Raw genomic sequence first — 21,557 nt, 5'->3', positions numbered from 1 at the left:
CGGCAGTTGACTGCCTATCTAGGTGGGCTAAGGCAAAAGCTATGAAATAGATTACAAGTAAGGATGTAAGTAAATTGTTTAATGAAGAAATATGTTTCAAGTTTGGCACACCATTGGAGTTGCTTTCAGATAAGGGTCCAGGTTTCAGAGGATAAATAGTTACCTATCTATGCAAGAAGTTGAGAATATGTCATAGGTACACTACTCCTTATTCTCCTCAATGTAATGGAATGAATGAGAGGTTTAATGGTGAAATAATCAAGATCCTTACAAAGATGTGTCAAAGTCATGTGAAGACTTGGGATTTGGAATTACCTTGTGCTTTATGGGCATATAGGATAGCAGTGAAATCAGGTACTAAATTCTCTCCCTTCTTCCATTTGGTTTATGGGTGGCAAAGAGGCTTTGTTACCTATTGAGGTGGAAATTCTAGCCTTAAATCTCATGTCTAAGCTTAATGAAGAGCCAAATAATAGCTTCCAAGAGAAAGGCTTTTATTTTTGCAACAATTGCAAATGTAGATCATTAGCTTTAGACCATTATGAGCAAGTATTGCAAGTTAATCAAGAGAAAGAAAATGCCAAAGTCAAGGGCAAGGGAATCAAAGAAGATGATATGGTTTTGAGGTATAATAGTAAACTTGATCATACCTTTCAGAAGAAGTTTCAAATCAAATGGGAAGGCCCTTTCTTAGTGATATGCAAATTTCCTAATGGCACATATCAACAAGAAGATCTTGATGGTACTCCACATTAATCTCGTGTGAATGGCTACAGGCTGAAAAAGTATTTTGCTAGATTGGTGACAATAGTAAAAGATCAGATCATTATTAAGGATAGTGCTGATGTGGTGAGTTCATTTGAAGAACCAAAGATTCAACTCAGGATCTAGCAACTTTATTTACTCTAATCATGAATGATCTAATAGTACTTGGGGTGGGCAAACTATGTTGGGAGTTTTTTTAGTGTTTTTTTTTATGTCCAAAGAAGCAGTGTTGTTGATGTTTGTTGGTTTGCCATAGAAGGTATACTCAGGGTTTTGAGTTTGCTAACCTTGTGAAGGGAAAGTTTTATATGCATATAACAATCTTGTATAAAAATCTAGACTATTTTGCTTGTTTAGCATGTATGTGATAGATCAAGAGGAAGATAGTTAAAACAGCATGAGCTCCTTGGTCTTGATAATATGACATAGCTTGGTAACCCGTGGCATTGGATCAAAAGGAAGCCATCAATGAAGGGAGTGTCAGTAACATTTGCAACTAATGATGTATTGGATGTTGCAAGGAGTTGTTTTGGTGTTGCATGCTTTGAGATAGCACAAATGCTGGCTACAAAAGATAACTTGCAAAATATATCTTCAAGCTTAGCGTGGACCTATACCTGAGAGTTATTTGATATGGCATGTGAACACGAGGTTGTTAAGGCGACGAGTGTGCTTAATAGTTTGGTGTGTGAATTGGAGCTTAGAGCCAAGCATTTAAAATTGGAAAGTGATGACTCAGCAGAGACACATGGCCCGTGCATGCTGTAGAAGAGCTTGCATGTATGAGCTACCTAAAAGATCAAAGAATGGAGTAATTTGATCATGAAGGAAGAATGGACAAGTGGCACACTGTGGACTGAAACTAGGAATACAAGTTGGATGATGGTGAGGTTGGAAGGGTGGTAATCTCCTGCAACAATCGAGAGCAGAGGGTGTGCGAAGAGGGAGACAGCCTTGGGTGAAACAGCCAGAGAGTTGTGCTACAAAAACTTCAAGATACTGGTTAAAAAATTAGAACCTATGAGATGGACATGCCAAGCTAGAAATTGATCATGTGGAAGGAAGCATGAAATTCTATTTCCAAGCAGTGTTTTGTTCGTGAAGATTCAACTTAATGCAATATCCTGAGTCCTCCTCACACTCTCTTTTATAATCCAACCTGTGCAACAGGCTGAATCTAAAAGATATGGATCTGTGAAGAATTTATGTATTGAGGTTGTCATGAAAATATAATGCTTCACTGAGAAGACGTATATAGACAGTATGATTGCTGCTTCTTCATCCTCTTTTGGGGTTATATAGCCCCTTGCCTACTCAAAGGTGGTGCCCTACTCAGGTGATGTTATAAAATCTAACACTGTTTGTTATCAAGCTAGTTATCTGATTAAGGATCACACTCTTTCATTATTCAAAGAAGGAACTCTACCTATTGTTGTGAAGCCTGTTCCTGAGCTCAATTAAGGATCTTCACCAATAGAAAATGGTGGCCACCATGCCAGTGAATCTATAGAGGGGTTTCATAGTACTATAAAATAGAAAATGGTGGCCACCATGCCAGTGAATCTATAGAGGGGTTTCATAATACTATAAAATAACTCGGAGCTCTTGTAAAATTAATAGTATTGAGAGTGAAGTCAAAGAGAAGTAAGCTGCTGCAGCTGCCCTTTTAGCTAATCTTCTGATTTTGGATGTTTTTTTTGCTTAGTCTTGGGAGTCATCTTATTAACCAGGGAAGGTGAGAAAGCTATAGAGAGGATTCATAGTTCTCTACCCAAAATCCCAACACTGTCTACTCTAGTGTCGTGTCAAACTCTCCGGACAATGATAGGTCGTGGCCACTTGCACTTTGCCGATGGAATAGAAGGGGCTCTTGATAGGGGAAACTCTCAGAGATAATGAACGTCGCCATTGTCATCAAATATGTGCTCTCTTCCATGATTTTAATCAGTCCTTTGATCTAATCCTCATTCGTTCGGATTACAGGGTTTGCAAGGAGACAATATAGAGGGCCTCTGGAAAGGCGGTGTTATCAACCAAGTGATCCTCCATCCACTTCGTGGAGATGTGTCAATCAACCACTTGGCTAAAACTCTTCTTTATGGAATCTTTTTTGGCAATCATGGTACCACTACTGGGGCAACACGATTATTGTTGGGCATTGCAAAAGCAGGCCTTGCACCCACCTATAATCCAGATGTATTGGTGACCTCACTTGATGTGGCAACTTGTGACATGCCCACATCCTACGATACTGCAATCTCATTTGGATTTTTGGTGAAACCCTTAGATTGTAAGCGTGTTCGAAGAAAGAGTATGAGGGAGAGAGGGGGAGAGGGAGAGAGGGGAAAGAGTATATGAGGGAGAAAGGGGGAGAGGGTGAGAGGGTGAGAGAGAGAGGGGGGGAGAAAGAGTGTTTGAGAGGGGAGAGTGTAGAGGAGTGTTTGAGGAGTGTTTGAAATGGCAACACAACGTGGGAGAGAAGGATTTGAGGGAGATTGGGCATTTGAGGGACAGGACGTGGGAGAGAGGGCATTTCAGGGACAGAGGGCTACGTAGGCCAAAGAGCACTCATGAGGGAGAGAGTGCAGGAAGCGAGAGCAACCGTAGGCGAGAGAGCACAGGGGGCGAGGTGCATTTTGATAGGAGGCATGATGGGCTAGGAGAGCCATTAGACACCGACTCTAATGGTACCTACCCCATGGTAGGAACCACGTGTATTGTCCGAGCTCAGGTAATACACGTGGCATTAATGTGATGCAGGCACGTGTATTGCTTGCACACGGGCAATACACATGGTATTCCATGTGTATTGCATATGTGCAAGCAATACACCTGGCGTTGCCACGCCAATTGCCCGCATGCGGGCAATTGACATGGCATTGCCACATGTAATGCCTTGACGTGGCATTACATGTGGCTTGCCACGTGTGTTACCCAATCGCAGGTAATACATGTGGCACATAGATACTGATGCCATGTGTAATTCTTGCATTTGGGCATTACACATGGCACACACATACTGGTGCCACATGTAATGCCTCTGTGTGGCATTACACATAGCATGCCACATGTAATCCCACGTCAAGGCATTACATGTGGCAAACCATGTGTACTGCAGCATTCTTACAGTACGTATTCTGCAGTACACATGGTGTGCCACGTATGGTGTGCCACGTGCAATGCACGAATGTGGACATTACACGTGGCGTGTGCCACGTCCACATATATAAATATATATATGTACATGTGTGTGTGTGTGTGTGTGTGTGTGTGTGTCTAATCATTTTTATATATTTATAAAAAAGAAATAAAAACACTCAATCATTTTTGGAGATTTTCTAATCACCTTATGAGAGTGCATTGAGCTCACATATAGATACCCCTATGTGCTATAGAAAACCATTTAAGTCAAGTATCAACCATAATCAAAATCTCTTTTTCTTAGCATTAAAGCATTATCTCTTTTTCTTAAGATTATCAATCATTCCAAGCTTATAAATCATTTCATCTCATGATGCATCTCATTTCATAAAGGATTTCTCTTAATATGCTTCTCAATTTAGCATGAGATGCTTTTTAAACATAATGCAACCTATTTAACACTCCTAGCATAAGATGCTCTTCCAACATAAATATCAAATAGCTATGGCAGGTGTAAAAAGAGTTCCTTGTATATGGTAGCTTTCAAGTTATAAATATAAATATATTTTGTTCCCAAAAAAAAAAAGCTTAGTGGGTTTACCAATCAACTATGAGAATGCTCAAAAAAGCCTAACCTTCTTCTCATGGAAAAGCAAGCTTTCCATAAGAGCTTGAAAATTCAAGAGAGATTAAAGTACCAAATAAATCAACAAATTACTCATCTAAATGATTAATTAGACTCATAAAAACAATATCAAAATGCTTAGACAAGCACTACCTTCATCCTACCTTTATATGAAAAGGAAAAAAGATTTGAGGGCATAAGTATTAAAATATAATATATATTTGTGTACAATACATACATGCATATATCTATTAATTTTATTTTAAAAAACTAACATTCTTTTAAAAATGATAATTACATTAAAATGGTCAATTGAAAAATAGCCACATTATTTAAAGGTGTTAGTCACCATTTATTTGGTGTGTACTTTATACCTTGTGACATTCTTTTTTGTTCTTGTGTACTTCTTTTTGTTCCTCTTTACAATGAGCTGCACAATCTCCTTCCCATCTTCTAAAAAGAATCTATGATTCATCAATGGTCGAGTTCTCATGAGTGCAAAGTTCTTTCAAAAACAATTAGCCCCCATGTCATTCTATCAATTACAAGCAATAGTAAATATGGGGTCCCAAGAATTGTGTGTCCCTCTAAAGCCTCTACCTCTAATCATCAGGGGAAAGGAGTTCTATATACTTGAGGACTCTCTTTCAACCAATTACTCCACAATAGTTGATGCTTTGCTAAACTCAAACTCACAACCAATAGCCATCTTACATAGCCCACCCAAAGGACTTCCAACTCAATCAAATGTAATAGATTTATGCAACCCCTTACAAGGTAACAATAAAACCGATGCATCAACCTCATCCACAGTTGCAAGAGGAAAGGGTAAGAACATCTTGGAATACCTTTAGGACATGAAGAAGAGAAACACATTAACAAAGATTTTATTGAATATCAAAGAGATTATCAAGGTCATGAAGATTCCTAGGCAATATAATGGTGATATTGCATTTGACTTCCCACCAAACCCATGGGATCACATGTAGGAATGGATTCCATGAAGCATAAGTATGATCCCCACTAGTGGTCAAAGCCGCAAACTGACAACATTGCCATCCCTGGAGTGTGTTAAAGAAGTGTGTGAATGAGCTTTTTGCTCGCGCCTAAAGAGCCACAAGATCTCAATCACATCACATTTTAGTGGGAGCATGCTAAAGGCACCGACCACTAGAGAGGAGTGCGGTAATGTGTTTAGAAAGCTCCTTTGCCATTACTACTCAATGCCAGTGATGTGCATCACTACAAGCAATTGCTACGTCTATTATGTGATACCCTCTTACGAGCCGATGAGCCAATTAATGATACACATCAATATCCATCAACATAATGTACGAGCAAGCACAACAAAGACACTAACTGATAGGACAAAGCAAATGGTGTCAAGGGTGTTAGGAGTAGATCAGAATGCCAAGACAAGAAAGGTACAGATGTGGATTGTAAAAGAAATCATGGTGGTAGTGCTAGTGCAAGAAGATGGTTCTTTACATTTCATTGGAAAACAAGAGTTTATCAACATTACAGAGGAGATGGGAACACTAGTGAAAGATAACTGGTAAAATAAATTGGCTAGATAGTTAATGTTTTTGTAAATGAGTTATAAAAATCTAGGTAAGTGAAGTGTAAAACCTAAACAATTCAATTGTTAGGTTTCGGAGGTCAATAACTGCAGCCTGACACGGGTCTTCTAAGGAGAGCTTTGGCTTGGATGCACTTCTGAAGCTGAAACGAGAGTGCACTTACGACTTTTTTCAAGCAAGTTCCCAGGACAAGGGTACATAAGTGAGAAGTGCTTTGTTTTCAAGATGTCCACCATTGGACCCACTTTTGGATTGGATTTGGTGAATTGAATGTGACGGATGGCGGGCACTGGGGACCTACGGCATGCATGGATATAGTTCGATCATGCCCGACGAACCTCAGACTGGGTGACCATGCCATGGTTTATCATATGTATGACCTAAGGTAGCATATTACAAATGTCATAAAATAAATGTAGTCAAAGAATTTCAACTCTGTTATATCGTAAATGACTTGAGTTCTCCCAAATAGGCAAATCATAATCTTTTCTGCTAGGCTGTCTTTTCCAATCTTCCATAGCATTTTCCCTTTGTGACAAAGAAACCTGGCCATCACCCTCATGAACAAATAAACAAGAATCATGCACAACATCAACAACAACAACCTACCCATGAGAAATTTGCAGGACAACAAAGGCATGTTCCTACTGACCACAAATAGGATCTACATCACCCCCATAGTTGTAATTGCTTCCCTATATATATAACATGCTTATGCAGCAAGAGCTATCTTCTGGATCATCCAGTAAATCTTCCATGAGCTGCAAATAGGCTAGAGACTTCTCACGAGCAGGCTGACCCACTGGTCATCATTCTGCATTTGGTCCTCTTGAATTGTAACAGTTGAGGATTGTCCTTCCGGCAACACCTCCTCCAAGGCTGAGCTGAGACCCAACCCAAATCGATCATATGGATGTCCATATTTTGGAGGGATAAAGCTTGCCGTCCGAAACATTAGCCGAAAACATCTCTGTAAAGTTGGCCATGACTTCCATTGCCCATCCTGGGGAGAACTTGTGCCACACATGAGGCTCATTATTGGTATCATCTTCTTCCTCATCAGATGTATCCTCACTCTCTTATATGCAGGAGGTACAAGATGCTCATTCCATATATGCCATCTACCATCATTGATATGCAAGACATAATCAAGTTGCTGCTCTTGCTGAGCATCATCATGCTCATCATGTACAGTAGAGACACCATTAAACTCACTCTGTGTATCAACAACATATAAAACTGGAGCATAACTAACTGGAAAAACATCAGAAACATCCGGTGCAGGCTCAAGTATGGTTGAGGAAAAACCTTGGCATAATCCACCTATCAGCCGCTCCTGAGCATGCTCAATCAAAGCCAGATCTACCCCATCATTATGGCAAAAATAGGCATCATCCATTAAACTCACTTTGTGTATTCACAACAAATAAAACTGGAGCATAACTAACTGGCAAAACATCAGAAACATCCGGCATAGGGTCAAATAAGGCTGAGGAACTCCCTTGGCATACTCCACCTATCAGCCCCTCCTCAGCATGCTCAATCACACAGCCAGATCCTGCCCCATCATTATGGCAAAAAACAGGCATCATCCATGTCATACTCCACCTATCAGCCCCTCCTCAGCATGCTCAATCACACAGCCAGATCCTACCCCATCACTATGGCAAAAATAGGCATCATCCATGTCAACATCAGAAGCTTCGGAGTCATTCTCTAGGCTACTCTCCGAACTATTCTCTGCATCTTCCAGCTTTTTGATCTCATGCGTCACATTTGACAAGAGCTGTCCCTTTGCATGCCCACTCAATATCCCGCAAAGAATTTCCCCTTTGAGGATGCTAGACATGCCACTCCGCAGCCTACTTGGCATCACTGACAAACTGCTTCAACTCCTTCTTGCTCTTCAACACAGACGGATATCCTTGGACTTCCTTCACTTGAGCAATCTCTGTTGCACAGCATCAAACTGCTTTAGGAGGACCTCTGGGCACACACGAGAGTTGTGACCCTATTTTTTACACATGCCATAGACATGATACAAGCAATCCTTGCTTCTGTGGGTGGCCGGCCTCCCTTCGTGCTTGCCTTGAGAGAAATCCCCCAACTACTTCAAAGGACGATAAGTGATCTAATCCCACGACTAATGAACTTTTCAAAAAGACTAGCATTATGGGTCTATTATATGAAAAGCACATTGGAATGATACTTTTAGAAAAACATTAATACTTGATTGAAAAAAAGATGGTCTCCTATGAGTCCCATCCGGACGTCGGACGTTCGGGATTACATGTTGAAGGGTCTCCTGTCAGCACTGGAGCTGTTCGACTCGAGCTTGCAGGAGTGGTGTTCGTGCAGGCCACGCAAAGACAGACCCGGCTGCAGATCGGATCCGTCCAGACCAGCATAGGATGCTGGACATACACCACCTGCACCGCTGGTCTGAGAGCGAGACCCCCTCATGAGCAGTCGATTGCATACTCGCAATGTCCAAGCATCCCGCCAGCACCATGCCGCCAGTGAAACTGAGAAAATGTCACCTGCAACCGCCTTCATCACCATAGGGTGGGGATTCGGTGAAAAGCATGGTCACCAAAGTGTTAAAAGGAAAAGACCTTCAACACTCTGAAGAACGTTGCAAGGAACATTTGCACACAGAAAAACAAATAGAGATTGATTTCTTTTTTCTTTTTTTTTTTAATGCTTGGGTAGTCTTTTCCGCCTAAACAAGTATACAAGGTAAATAATTTCAAATTCATTACCACATTTGAATCTTAGTTATATGTTATTCATCAAGTTATAGGATTTTCGTGTTCGTTTGTGTAAGTGAAGAAAAAAAAATGTACATGAAGTATAGCGGGGAGTTGGCATAGTTCTCCCCGAAATTTAATAAACATAGGAGAACCAAATAGCACTTTCGATATCGAAAATGGACCAAAACACCTTCAGTGTTGAAGGCGGTCATTAGTCCTATGTATTGATTCATGATACAAAACTCATTTTTAAATGTGGTAATAAATTTATAGTTTTTTAATTAGCGAGGTACTTTTGAATCCCCATCGAACATAAGAATAGGCTTCAAGCTCATCGATTGCGGATGTCAATCTAGCATTGCTTCCAAGTATGCTTTCAAATTCAAGATCATTCGAGCATTTCAAATATGCTCTACACTACATGAAGTATGCTACCCAAGCACTCACACAAAACACGGTAAAAGAATTAAAAAAAACAATCTTGTTTTGCAAGCTTCAGAGCATGGAGTGCACTTGGTTTTGATGATGATGATGTGTGTGTGTGTGTGTGTGTGTGTGTGTGTGTGTGTGAGAGAGAGAGAGAGAGAGAGAGAGAGAGAGAGAGAGACAAAGACAGAGTACATGCTTGCGTTTATGCACCAAGACATCTTGTGCTTGGGGTAGTTGGGGATTCTCAAGCATAACAAGCTTGCAAAATGTACCCGTTTGCTACTGTCTTAAGTTCAACCCAACATTGCTTTTAGGATGAAAGTTGATTTTGGATATGAAGCTTCTAATGCCTAATGCTTTTTCTAATCATGAGATCGTCCATCCTAGGCTACTCACAACCTTGCGCTTTGAGTGCTGAGGAGATCCCAAACATGAGGTAGAAATTTTGCACAACTAATTCCAGTTGATGAGAGGACTCCTCTGAAGCTCCTCATGCCCTTTTACAAACACCACACCCCACACACACCTACAGGCAACATTACAAGGTAGCATCATTTAGCGTAGCTAATAGGGTTTCAACCCATAACCTTGGGCATATCAACCAAACACCTTAAGTAACAAAGAGAGATTGATTTCCATTGCTTGCATTGCTTCCTTTATAGATTTCTAAATGCCCGATTACAAGAGAAAAAGGGTAGTTATCCCATGCGCACACAAGGATACGAAGCAGTACGGTTGAATGCGAAAAGGCAAGGGTATGTGAAAGGTTATGGTTAAGGGTAAGTTCACATGGGCTAAGAGTCTACACAAACTCCCAACATCCTTACCTATTGAGAAGGTCAAGAACCATTAAAGCCTCATTCTAGACTTGGGTAGAAGCCAAGCTCATCAAGATGATGCAAACACCCTTAACTTGGATAACAAAGCCAAAGACGTTGTTGCTCAAAGCATAGAAACAAGGGAATGAGCATCCGACTCTAAGTCAAGTTGCTAGAGGAGGTCAAAATGCACCAATGGCATGAGTTCAAAGTCAAGTTGCCTAAAGCATAAGAGTCAAGAGTCATGTTGCAAAAGGTCAAAACGAGCCAATTGTAATTTCTTAGATAGTCACATAACTAATACTTCAGGAACAATTCCTTTTTCGCAAGTCGAGTTGCTTATGCTCGAGAGAAAAGCCCACTAAGGGTACTTGCATAGCATGTTTTATGCATTCAAATCATACCTAGGGGTGTCCATAGTAAAGGACATATACATGTAGACATTGATCAACTGTTGGGACCCATGCACTAAGAGGAAGCACATTTATATTTAAAAAACCAATCGTTGGACTAAAAGGTTGAATCACACGATCCAACTCTTCAATCGGACATTGATCAAATATTGGGACCCATGCACTAAGAGGAAGCACCTTTTTTTTAAAAAAAATCGTTGTGATTGAAATTTCGAATCGGATGATCCAACTCTTCAATCGGTCAATCTTCCTTTTGAATCATTGATTTGACACCTCCTGCCAATCGCTAAACTGGATCGTAGGAGCTTCAATCGTCAGCATAGTCTAATTAGTGTGATCACTTCCATTTTCTTACAACTAGAATCAATCGATCACCGTCTCTAATTGCTTTATGTCCAATCATCCATCAATCACCCAATCGAACTTACAATCATTTGATCACTTGTCTAATCAAGTGATCTAATCACCCAACCCAATGTAATCAATTGATTATCTTCCGATCATTCAACTGCACCATCACTTATGCCACATTATTAGTCAAGTATAAATACTTAAACCCCCGATTGCACAGTTATTTTACAATATAAAGGTGACACTATGTAGTGGCATGCCTCCTCAGTCGACTGCCTCCTCCTCCTCCACGATAACCTCAATCGATGCAACCAATTGTCCTGTGGAGAGGTTGCATGCCCTTTAGTGTTGGACAATGGATTTTGCAATCATGTTTATGCTATGTTGCAAGGGGGACTTTTCATCGTAATCTAGTGGTCGTACAGTTGTCAATGCATCGTGTGCAGACCCATTGCAAGGTGGTGTTACACGTTGTCGTTGATGCTTTACTGCCCTCATTGCTTTACATTTCCTAATTAAATTCCTTGCAAGACAAGTATCTACAGGTTTAGACAAAATCTTTTGCCTTGTGTCAGCAAGATTTGCAAGGTGTAGGGTTAAGCAAAAATTACACTAATTGAGTGCAACCGACATACTACAGTGCTCAAGGGCTACAAATAACCACAAGTGTGCATTAGCAATATGGCCTTAGGGTCCAAAATCTAGTGTAGAGCTATATGTAATCATGGACCTCACTGAGACAAAGGAAAGTTATATCAAGCCCAAAAACCCATCAAGTAGGCTATAAGCCTCCTTGCCTCTACTACACATTACAGAACGTGCTCAATGAATGGCAACGAGTAATGATCTTTTATTGTGGTTGTTTTAACCTTTTGAGGTTAACACAAACCTAGATTTTCTTGTTCTTCTTAGGCTCTATGACTATTGGGGATAGTCATTATGTATGCTCTATCTCATAAATGCATCCAGCTTCAATGAGTCTATGAATTTTATCCTTGAGTATTTTGGATTCATCTAATAGGCCATGTGCCTTGATGGCTTTGCTCCTTCAATAACAAGAATGGGCTTGACCACACCTCCAGAGATATACACCCTTCATGCTAGTTATTTCCAATCGAAGTAGTCTTGAAACTCTATAAGTAGGTCGATTAGGTCATTTTCTTAGGCCAAGGGTCTTGATTCTCAGATTGTGCAAAATCCCCATGGGTGTTTTTATAGCCCTGTTTTAGTAAGCTTAACTTAGGCTAGTAGTGTCAAGTGAAGGTTGCCCTAGCAACTTCTTCAACACTACTTGGGGCACTTATGCATATAGTTTTATGTCGTTTGGCTTATCCAACACCTCGAGCACTTTCCAAAGTCTCATGTGCACACAGCATACAAGGAATACCTTCCTTGAGGTTTTCATGGTTGGATGACCTATGTGTCAACTCCAAATGGAAAGTGCATCTCCTCTAGTGCCTTAGGAAGGTACTTGAGAAATGCAGATTGTATCAAATCTCCCTTAACCCACTTAAATGACAATTTTGGGTGAGACATAGAGTAATACTTGGCCACATCATTTCTTAACATAGCATTTCAACAGGTAATAGTGAGATGAGACTTATTCTTGAGCTCCCACCACCCATAAACTTTAAAGGTGTCCAACGTTTCATGGGACATGTCAGTTACTCATAATCTTATATACCGATATAGCTAGGCCCTTGTATAGGCTACTCATCATCTTTGAATGGACTAACGAGGAGTGTCAAAGAGCCTATGACCCTCATCTACCTTAGCAAGTGCATCAATCCTAAGATCTCCCAACTGGGATATTATCTTCCACATGCACATTGATGCTTTTGCAATTGGCTATATATTAGCATAACCAAGAGAGTATGACATGGATTTCCCTGTTAACTTCACCAAGCTGCCAACTGAACAATGCTAACAGACCTTGTTTTCTATCCCCATTCGTGATGCCAAACTCCTAACCTAGCGCTACTTGAGAGAGAGTATGAGAGAGAGAGAGAGAGAGAGAGACAAAGATTGAGAGGGTAGATGGGCACCCACGATAAAAAATCAACGCTGACCTATAGCTTAGATAGAGAGAGGAGGGTCGCCACGATGTCCAGGGGCTTGGCACTTGTAATTGAGGCTCAATCAAAAAAGAGAAGTGCCCAAAAAAATGTCCTTTAGTGTAAGTTTCAAAGCTCAAATTTAAAAAAATGATTGTAATTTTGCTTAGCCTTCAATTTAAAGTCAAATTTTTGAAATTTTAGTTATAAAAACCTATGGATTTTTTCAATAAAAATCGTTTGAGTTTGAATGTCATCCTTTTTTTATTGCTTTAAAAAAAAGTTAATTTTTGACATTAAGAGAGAGCACCGCAACATTGATCTTATAAGTGGCTCATAAGTGTGCACAAAAAAATGATTGGGTGTCTTATTTATTGCAATTGATGTGCTAGCTACCTTAGGGGCATGGCATGACTGAAAGCAGACATGGAGGAGTAGTGTGCACTCATGGATAGGGACCAATCTAGGTATGGTAGGGCCAACCACCACAAGGCAGGAGGAGCGGCAGCTAACAAGTGAAGGATATGGAAAAGTCTCAATATTTAAACAACCTTAGGAGATGTGCTACATAGGGTTTAGATGGAACCAATGTGCAGAAAGCTTAGGTGTGTGCATGAGTAGCATTCTCCTACTTTCAAAATTCTGGGCAATGGCCACAGGACATGAATTCTATAATGGACAGTATGGGAGGGTTTCAACTCTCAAATATTTTTTTTTTTTCATAAATTTATGAGGTGGAGCATACCCAAATTTTTAATTAAATTTTTTGTTTTAATCTCCTCTCCCCGGACAACCGCATGGCAGCACCGCACGCGAACAAGGAAGAAGAGGAAAAGCGGGCTGATGTTGTGCCGATCATATCATTAGAAGCTTGTTAGGCTTTATGATAATAAAGCTTTAATAAACTTTATTAAATCAAAACTCTCCAAGTGGCGCTGTTCGCTAAGTTTTGAGTGATGAAAACCCGCTTTAAAGCTAAATAATTAAAGCTTGTATATATATATATATATATATATATATATATATATATATATATAAAGCTTAAAGCTAATTACATATATATATATATATATATATATATATATATATATATATATATATATATATATATAAAGCTTAAAGCTAATTACATATATATATATATATATATATATATATATATATATATAAGTAGCTTAAAGCTACTTATATATATATATATATATATATATATACACACACACACACACACACACACACACACACACACACACACCTCTTGATATTTTCAGCGCACAAACAATGTGTAGGGGGGAGCGGACTGTGAAGCTTCAACATCGGTAAAATGGCTGGGCAACCCTCGACCACTTTTATAGGCACTCAGAGAGACTACCGGACTACATATTTACCTTCTAATCGAGAAACTCATCGACCATGAACCTCCCCCATGGCCCTTTTGCGAAAGGATGAACTTCTATAATACTATGTCAATGAGGAACTGCTTGGGACTCCATAATGAAAGTCATAGACTTCGACATTACAACTGTTATCCATAATACATTCCCTGATGCTTTACCCAAGCTGTATATTTTGTACTTCTTCGACATGATTTCTGAAATCCGTATCCACGTACCCAACTATTTGGCAACATTCCCTATAATAGCTATCACGAACCTCATGAATACCTTTCCTCGACATCTCTTTAGACTGTTTGAGCAGAACTCATAGCATCCTTAGCCCTAGATTAAAGATGTATTTAAATTTATTTTTTGGTTTTGAATTATAAACTTTAGTAGTTCTATTGCTTCTTTTCGTTTCTTTAAATTGTAATAATGTTACTTCTTTTCATTTCTTCAGATTGCTATTAGTTTTCATTGTATTTAAAATTATAATAGTGCTTAACCTCAAGAATCCCTCACTAAAACTTTAGTAAACTTTAGTAGTTCTATTACTTCTTTTCATTTCTTTAGATTGTAATTATGTTACTTCTTTTCATTTCTTCAGATTGCTATTAGTTTTCATTGTATTTAAAATTATAATAGTGCTTAACCTCAAGTGTGAACAAAACCATGCTATTTTTCAACAACTACTATGGATATTCAACAACAGGTAGGCAACAAGATGAATGGTCAAAGCTATGGACACATGATCACGAGGGATGCTTTGTTTTCATACCTATTGAAAACACCACGGTTTTTACTCCAAACATATGTTTTTGTCACCTTCTGGAGCAGATGGACATCGTACGTGGATATACTATAGAAGATGATTCATTGATACCTTAGGACCAGAATTACCCCCTGAGAATAAATACCTAACCATACCCGCATCATTAAAAGGATGTAAATTTTATTCAAATTTCTTTTTTACCCATTTCTCTTGTTATATTAAAACTTTCTATTTTGGAAGTGGTATTTCATTATCTTTATGCCCGTAGTAAATTGATTCTCCATTTTCCATAATTTTTAAACAATCACGTATGCTTACGAAATTTATGTCCTTTAAACAATTTAAACAATCACGTATGCTTACAAAATTTATGTCCTTTAAACAATGTATCCTCTATAACTTAGTAAATAATGTTTTCAATATTTCTATGTAAGCTTTATCTTTCAGACAATAGTGACTCAAACACCATCCAAGTAAGTTTCTTATACCTATGCTGACAATAATAATCATGCTTGAATAATTATGCATAGAATTTAAATTCATACTACTCTAAGTTCTATTTCTTATAAAGTCATAATTAAAAATAACCCTAATTATGCTTGGAAGAATAATCATATTTCTAATCCATTCGCATTGTTTCTCATTCTTCTCAATATAAAGCATCATTGCAATCGAATATATAAAAGGTACGACTCTCTTACGCTTAAGTTTCATGTTCATAATTCTAGTCTATTTCAACTACGAATGTGAATTAATATTTCATCATCTAGAATTGTTCACTTAATCAAGGTTACTAGAATCATTACTACTTATTCATGTTTTATCAAATTTATCCATTTTTCATTTATAACCTCACATCCCCTCAAACAACTTTTCTAACTCAAGGTTAGCATCTTCCTATCCTTATATCCACAACCAATTTAACTTTTATTTTTATGATGACAAGTTTCTCATAAGATTCTGATTAATAATTTATATATATATACCCTATCCATAGAAGTAATAACGATTCACATCTATTTTGAGTGTTAATAATGTTTTTGACAGATTATTTCTATGACACCAAAACGATGGAGGTATGTACTTGTATATATACTCACTTTTATTTACAAGACTTTTTCATATGAGTTTTTATAATATTTTTACAAACTAAGAACCTAATTAATAAACCTTAGATTTAACATTAAATTTGTGTCAAAATTTAAGTTTCTGAGGGAACTGGCCACTCCGCCTCAAACTTCTATTCTGAAGGAAGTGATGTATGGAATTAATCTGGTGGTATGGGACATCAAATTGGTTTCATATACTTACTCTAGACACATTTATGTCTTCTATCTTCTACCATCCTATGCATGTATGTACAACGCGCCTATATGGCATGGGACACTTAGACTCGTCTTACATACATTCATTTGATTGGTTCACTGCATATGCATTTTATGTAGGTCTAGTCTTCCACACCGATCATGAAGCCATCCTCTCATGCGTTTATGCAACTGTATATCGGGGACGCCCGTATATGATATGCTTTTGGACCTCCACTGTTTGTTTCAGTTGGTTCTTATGGAGGGGTGATTCCCGGGGTACTTATGCCTACTAGCAAACATGTGTGTGGCTTTTATTTGATTATTTATGGGTTGTCTATATCTCAAGATGATGACGGGATTAATTGATGTGTTCAATTAATTATTTAACTAATGTGGATAGCGTCTGAGTATAGCAATGAGAAGTGCGAGGGTACCGATAGAGGTGTCACTCTGCATGAGATGTGCGAGGGTACCGATTGAGGTGTTGTATAGCTAGTGGATTGAGAGGTGGTGTAAAGATGATGATCATTTTTATTTTGTGAATCATGTATTAAAAATTTTATGCATATTATTTTTTATCAGTGTGGCGATCACCAATTTTGGTGTAGCACGAGTTTTTCTTGATTAGTATTCCATGTCCATAAGAACCTTTGAGCCATGCCTTTGTGCCTCTAAGCCATGTTCGGACCTCTAAGTTTACCTTGCAACTTATGGCATCAATTCCTACGAACATAATCGTGTTCTATCGACATTTTTCTTATGCAACTAAGGACGGGGGGGACTGTTTACTAACAGAGTAGTCCTTGCAAACCATGACCGAGGAGAGGTCAACTTGCCTACACCCTTGGAGATAGGCAGAGGGTGTTCTAATGGATCACTATGGAGTAGAGTGACCACTAGATTCGCAAGGAACTCGTGAGCACCAAGCAGACAATGCTGGGAGCATGCAAGGTGCACTCTATGATGATAGCTTGTGCATGGCTTCTCATGTGCTAGGCATTCTCATGGAGGAGGAGTTTGAGAGCACTCAAGAAAAAGAGTGGCACACGAGAATGACTCTTAAGTACACAATAGTATACATATTGAAGATCTAGTAGCAAGTTCTTCATCATCGACACAACAAAGAATCATGAAGGGATAAGTACCCTTTGATAATCTGTATAAGATGTATCTTAATAAGGAAGATCTATGGTTATCATATGTAATGAACATTGCTATGGATAACAACAATGTTCATGAGTACAACTCACTTGTGAACTGTGACATGATCATTGTCTCATATGCTTAAGAGAGTTAGTGTATGTTTATCAAAGTGAGTGAGACAATAACTAAATGCATAAAGGAGCACCCATGTTGCATGACACCCTAATGATGTGACATATCTTGATGAGAGATTGAGAGAGAGTTGAGTGAGAGTGTTTGACGATTTTTAGTACAATAGATTAATCATCTTACAATCATGGAATGGTGTTAACCCATGGCGGACATTGAGACGTACTATGTTTTACGTCATTGATTTAAATATTCTGAGTCATGGGCCGGGCTTGTCGGCACCATATGTTAAGGATAAAGGGATTGGGTGATCGCCGATGAGATGCACACCTTGGATATCAGTAGGATAAGGGTTAGGGTCGGCCGGCCATGTATGGGCGCCCAAGTGTGAACGGCCAAGTCACCTATAAGAGTCAAATGTAACCCTAAAATCCTCATTCTCATGTGTTGTGAATACAAGAGTGCTCTTGCCTTATCTCTTTGGTTTCCTTCTCCTGCGTGTGAGAGAGAGAGAGAGAGAGCGTGAGAGAGCAATCGAGCACTGTGTAGCGGCACGGCGGCGGAGAGGCGGTAGAGCGGCGACGGCGGCTCCTCCTTCACGGCTGCGACGCGGGAATCCTTCAAGGCGGCGGTTGAGCGGTGAGTGACACACCCTTTGGCATTCTGTTTGAGCTTCCTTCCCTGGTTATATGCTTGCAGCCATTCGTGGCTCGCACACGGTGTCCGGCAAGTCTCCAGCTACGACCTGTGCGACAAAAGCGCACATTTTTGGCGCCGTTGCCGGGGAGTTGCCCTGCGCCAAGCTCCAGTTTGTAGCTCGGCTGCTGCGTGAAGTTTAATCTACACTGTAGGAAAGCGACTGTGTGTTTGCTGTTGAGGTGTTTCTGTGGTTTACAATCTCTGTTTCTGCAATTTGTCTTCTGCATTTCTGTTTCTTTTGTTATTTTTCCGCTCTGCGTGTGGGCGCACGATCGGTTATCTGGTTTTCTGCGTGGTGTGAGGGGGGTTTCTGAATCCCCAGCAGATCTGGGCTGTGTGCGAACTGCGCCGCGGCCAAGGCTGAACCCTAAAGAAACCCTAGAAAACTTATCTCCAAAAGAAAAACAGAAAATAAAAATTTTAAAAAAATTCAAAAAATAAAAAACAAAAAAAGTAAATTTTATTTTTAAAGAAAGAACCAAACGTGTGGAGAGGAAGAGAGGAAAGATTTTCTAATTGGAGAAAAAAATTTTGAAAAGAAAGAACCCCAATTGACCCACGACCACGACCCCGGCCTCGGTCTCGGTCTCGGTCTCGGTCTATTGATATATATATATAGGAGAGTGAGCCTCCATAGCTTTCTTTCAAGTGAGAACTTATGGGAAGTCGTGCCCTATATGTAGCCCACTCCCCAAGGAGTAAAGTGAGCATGTGGGATAAAGCCCTCACCCTTTCCTCCACAAGCAAATAGGCTTTTGCCCCTTCCCCCCAAGGGAAACGGACTGTTTTGAGGACTACAGGAGCTCTAGATAGGCGAACACGGTGCTGTAAAGCACACTAGGACCCTTTGAACGATACGCTCGTTTCGAGCTATCACACGCCCTAGTCCAAGTTCGACCGTAAGTAAGGGGGTCAAAACGGGTTAAAAACAACACAAAAACAAGTAAAAACGGGGTGCGAAACACCTAAGAAACCACTCGTGTGAGTTTCAAGGGTAGTTACCAACGCACGTAGGGTACCCACGTCACATGCATCTACGCTCTGGTCGGGTGCTGGAGTCCGAGCCACTAGAAAGCGTTTCAGTCTACGCAGGCTCACACCATCCCTCCACGTTGGCATCTTGGCCTTCGAGGGAGTGCAACCCAAGATCCACGAATAGTGGATAGTGACTCGTCCTCTGACTCAAAAGCCATGGAAGGACACCCTACCAAGAACCCTGAGGAGACAAGCCAAAACATGCCAGTGTGGGCCCCACAACCCGGATCTAGCATGTTTAGTCGTCTAATAGAGACCTTTAGTAGAGCTACACGCTCTGAACATGCGACAAGCGAGGTAAATGAGGAAGGAGGGGTAGTAGATTCGCCATTCACATCTTATGTGGACCCTACCCTCCCAAAGAGTGTCCATGTGGATATTCTACCCACTTCGTTTAATGAGGGCCCTACTGAGCTACCACATTCCGATGCTCTTCCTAAAGTAGAGGTCCCTAGAAGCCAATCCATAAGAAGTGACATTGCGTCCACTTCAAGAGAACCATTTGGCACACCAAGTCTAGATGGGATATTTCTCAATGAAAATTGGGAATATGATCTACACACAGAGACTCTAACTGACCTATACACAGGTTACACATACCATGTAGGTTGGTTAGAAGTCCTACGATCTACATCTAGTGCCACTAATCTAGAGGAGCAACAACACATGATATGTGAGGTGATTCATAGAATTATCCAAATTGAGAGGCAAAATAGGGGAGTGGACCTAGTTTCCACTAGCCCTATGAGGTTTTTGGATACGGGCAAGGCCAAACAACCAACCCTATCACAATTGGAGACTCGGTGAGTCCCATAGACCCTTCGTATGTTGTTTCGCCTGGAGTCTCAATGCAGGTTGAGCCCACGAGCAGTAACTTTAGTTTTCCAACCTTGGCTCAACTTTCCATTAAGGAATCCACAATGCCTACCCCAATGATGAGCATGACAGAAAGCGCACCTGTTACCACTGTGGTTAGTACAACACCACTACCTAGTGGAACAGTACCTACAACAGTGCGTGCCCGTGCCTATCGACCCTATGTACCTATCTCAACTCATGCTCATGTAGCTCCTACGCCTCTTAGTATGCCAATGGCGTATGCTCCACGACCGCCTTATCACCACCCTTATCCAATAGGAGCTAGGCCTAGTCACATATCATATTCTACGTCATTTGCCAACATACTCAGACCAATGCCAACTCCTATCAGCCAGCAGGCTATCCCAGAAGTGCCTCCACCAACTATGCCTGCTCACCTAGGTGATCTCGCAGCGTTTGCTCAGACGATCGGACGATCCATTGCGGAAAACATGCGGGGCATGCCTGAGAGAGAACCTAGAAGCAAGGCCGTATAAGTGGCTAAGCTCACTCAAAACTTCAGTGGTAACGAGGATGTTAAGAAGCACATTGAAGTCTTTGAACACGTGTGTGATTCCTTGGAAGAGCACAATGAGTTGCATAAGTGTAAAGCCTTAGGCTTAACCTTGAGTGGGAAGGCCGGAGATTGGTATCGAACCTTAAGGGTTGAAGAGCGCACTCACTACCCCACTCTCAAGAGATTGTTCTTGAAAGCATACATACGTGAGGGTGTGCTTGGGGGGTAGCATCTCAACTCCAAAAAGCTGAACGTGAGGAAGGGGAGTCAGTGAGAGACTTTATAAGTCGATTGAAGCATCTAAATTCTCGCTGCACTCCCGATGAGCGCTTCAATAATAACCAACTGCTCGATAGATTCATTCGAGGATTGCGCCACGAGGACATTTACAATGGCCTAGTCATTAGAGGTCTTACAACGTGGGAAGCAGTCACTGCTAATGCAATCCAGTTAGAAGACAACTTGATGATTGCAAGTAAAAAGGTGTCTTCAGAAACAAAATCCGTTAGTTCACAAGTATCTGGGCACGACCCAATGACGGTAAAACCTATTGCCAAGGAGCCCAAGATATCTGAAATGTCTGTGACCGACCTTACTAAGGCTCTCCAAGAATACTTTAGGGGTAATCGAGCTCCTCAGAATAGCCATATGTACCCAAGGAGAGAGCAACAATGGTGTTCGGTGTGCTTAGGACCACATAGCACGAGTGAATGTCCCACATTCAGAGTCAAATTCAATGGGAATTGTAATGCATGTGGTAAGTACGGCCATCAATCTAAGGATTGCCTAGTA

The sequence above is a fragment of the Cibotium barometz genome, chromosome 10, assembly GCF_041138505.1.
Source record: "Cibotium barometz isolate CiBa-2024 chromosome 10, ASM4113850v1, whole genome shotgun sequence".
NCBI classification, from domain to species: domain Eukaryota; kingdom Viridiplantae; phylum Streptophyta; class Polypodiopsida; order Cyatheales; family Cibotiaceae; genus Cibotium; species Cibotium barometz.
Note: the sequence above shows the minus strand (reverse complement) of the source record.